This window comes from Phoenix dactylifera, chromosome 2 (genome assembly GCF_051530095.1).
Source record: "Phoenix dactylifera cultivar Ajwa chromosome 2, Ajwa_hap1_PhDact_Kaust_v1.1, whole genome shotgun sequence".
NCBI classification, from domain to species: Eukaryota; Viridiplantae; Streptophyta; class Magnoliopsida; order Arecales; family Arecaceae; genus Phoenix; species Phoenix dactylifera.
Window position 1 is genome coordinate 6049358 of NC_143191.1, and position 2255 is coordinate 6051612.

The 2255-nt window shown below is 48.4% G+C and overlaps 1 pseudogene; it reads right to left on the reverse strand.

Annotated features, from left to right (window-relative positions):
• Window positions 1-309: 309 nt before the first annotated feature.
• Window positions 310-921, reverse strand: LOC103704414 (RING-H2 finger protein ATL78 pseudogene; annotated as a pseudogene).
• Window positions 922-2255: the final 1334 nt, after the last annotated feature.

Here is a 2255-nt window from a genome sequence, read left to right on the forward strand (position 1 = left end):
AGGCGGCGGGCTTCTTTCCTGAAAGATTAGATTTCATTTCTACTAGACCCAATATATGCAACGTAACATAATCAAATCATTGCACTTTTCTTGCAAACTTTATATCCTAACCAAACATGCAATGAACTTGACTACACCTCAAATATATCTAACTTGACTAGATTCCCAGTACACCTGAACGACAAGAACCAGTCGAAATAAAAGCGGCAAAGAAGACTACAAACCGGTACCTTTCAAACTAAGCCAGTATCTAAAGCCAGTGCACAACCCACTCCCAGTATATACAAGTGTACATGTCTCAACAAACCGCTAGGAATCTACCCTGTACCCAACCGGGAAACCCTGTTCCGGGTCCACTGGCACCACGGCCGGCTGAGTTCGTCCGGTCAGGCCCACTTCCCTGCACCCAAAGATCACCGGGCACGAGCCGAACAGGCCCTGCCGGCACATCGGGCACGACGACCGGGACGCGAGCCACCGGTCGATGCACCGGACGTGGAAGCCATGGTTGCACTTGGGGAGCACCCGGACGCGCTCGCCGGGCAGGAACTCGGAGAGGCAAATGGCGCAGTCGGAGCCGGCAAGTGGCAGCCCGAGCCCGGCCGAGTAGACCAAAGTTGGCAATGCCATCAAGGCCTCCTTCCTGCCAACCCGGGTTGGGGCCGGCCGGTCCAACGCGCCAGGTGGTTCGGGCCCGACCCAAGCCCGGTTCGTCAGCCGGAGGATGCACCGGACGACGCCGTTGACGACGAGCGCGCATATCACGGCGCAGAGGAAGACAGCCAGAACCATGATGACATTGGCATCGAACGAGGTGAAGAAGCCGCCCGGCTCGGCCGCAGCTTTGGGTTTGGACAACGCCGGGCCGGCCACCGGACCGGCCGGAGCGTGGATTACCAGCCTCCTAGATTGTCCCTCCATTGCGAGAAAGAGGATGAAGTTGCTTGCAGAAGTAAAAAGAGGTATTGTGTGCTGAAGAGGAATTCTTGAAGGGTGGTCTCAAGGGGTGCATATATAGAGTGTGGAGAACAGGCAATACTTTGCCTTTAGTTTAGTGTTGGAGTTAAGTTGTACCATGGAGTGCAGCTTGGCCAGGTCAAGTACTTCAAAGAGCTCAAGACCACAAAAAATGGGTACACATGAGTTGACCTCAATCTGACTTTGGAGCCGACTCAAACCCAAGGATTCCTCAATTGGACAAGTGTACCATGTTCTAATATAAAACCACACACGGGCGTAGGGGGGCCATTATCTTTTCTTCTTTTTTTTTTTGTCTTCAGTTAATGCGGAGACAACAGTGAACATAAGTTGATTACTGCTGCAAAAAAGTAGCTCAAGGTTTGGGTGAAGTATCTGGAAGTTACTACACAAACTTGTATATCGCCGAGGTAGAAATGGACATGGATCAATTCAGACCTAAGATGTCAAAATGAACTCAAATTAATATGAACTTAGCTCAAATACTCACTCTTATAAGCTATTAGAGTTGAATGAAGCTAGGTCTAAGCCAAGCAGGTAACGAATAACGCTGGCATGATACAAATATAGCTGGCTTGTGTAGTGCAACCTTGGCGTACACATTAATATAGCTCATACCATGGGTAGAACGTACCTTAAGATTACATTTTAAATAATAGAAGACTAATCATGGGAATATTCAAATGGATCGAGTTCACCATCACACTTGAAAGGGTCGATATTCCGTGAGGCAGAAAAAGCCATCGTCATCGATTAAAAAGCTAATCATGTCTTTGATTTGGAGTCTCCACTATCATGGCCCCACAATGGCTCCATGGTCTGTCGCCACTTTGGACGCATCAGGGGATGCCATGTGTCACCTAGTGCAGGAAGTCGGCACCGAGGGCAGCTGACGTGTCGACAAGTTAGTGGACCTCCAGTGGGTCCGGACCAATGAGAGCCTCGAAGTTTGGATGACATGGGGTGTGGGTTGGGAGGCTGGGTGTTTCCAACTTGGGCTCTTTTTACAGTGGAAGCACGTGAGTTTGCCCCCTCCACGCAAGCTGAAAAGGTATTCAGTGATAACCCACCAGATTAATGGAGTTTATGGTGTCAAATTTCGCTTCTTTTTTTTTTTCCTTTTTAAATGGCCATGGGTCCATCCAGGGCAATTGAATGTAATCTTAGGAGCATAACATTTTGAACCATGTGATTAGGTTAAATCGGGCAGATTCTAATTCAATTAAACTGTAAATTTTGTGTTACATGAACCTTGGTTTGATTTAAATCTAGAATGT